Genomic DNA, 875 nt, shown 5'->3' with positions numbered 1-875 from the left:
TATGTCATAAACAATAATATAACCTTTGATAAACAGCAACACAATTTGTCATCGTCATACTCATGCTGTTTCTGTAATCATTAAATATGTGTCTGATAATTCTTAGATCTACTGTCTTTGTGGATATGATACTGTGGTTTAATGGTTTTATCACCATTCATTTATGGTGCTTTCTCTGTGTGTGTGTATGTGCGTGTGTGTGTGTGTTATTGTGATCATATATATTGTACACATTAAACTGATGTGAGTTTTAGACTTTATTTTTTTAAGTTTATTTCTTTTGAGAGAGAGCGGGGAGAGAGGAAGCGAGTAGGGGAGGAGAAGAGAGAGAGAGAGAGAGAAAATCCCAAGTTGGCTCCTCACGGTCAGCATGGAACCTGACATGGGGCTCGAACCCACAAACCATGAGATCATGACCTGAGCCAAAATCAAGTTGGACTCTTAACTGACTGAGCACTCCAATTTTTGGACTTTAAAGTGCAATCTTTTAGTGATAATTTCCTTTACTTCTAAGTAATTGATGATATATTCAGCCACAGAAATTGTGTGGATTCCATTACCCATATTTTTTGAAGGAAGACGCAGTTTGTTGGGGAAGACATAGCAGACAAATTAGCAAAGGGGCCAAATACTCTTCTGAGAAAAGATCTGCATCGGATCTAGCTTCTTTCCCATTTGGGGTCCTACATTCTTAGAAAACTTTTTCTAAATGAACTGGTCATAGAACAGTAGGAAGGAATTCAGAGTACAACTGAAGCCTAGATCAGTCCTTAAATTACCAGGATGTATTAGACTGGGAAGGTTAACCATTGTAAGGATCAATCCCCAAATCTTAATGGCTTAATGTAATATAGATCTAGTGCTGGCTCAGTCAG

Source organism: Crocuta crocuta, unplaced genomic scaffold, assembly GCF_008692635.1.
Source record: "Crocuta crocuta isolate KB4526 unplaced genomic scaffold, BGI_CrCroc_1.0 scaffold847, whole genome shotgun sequence".
NCBI lineage: Eukaryota > Metazoa > Chordata > Mammalia > Carnivora > Hyaenidae > Crocuta > Crocuta crocuta.
The sequence above is the reverse complement of the archived record's forward strand: the minus strand, read 5'-3'. Positions refer to the sequence as shown.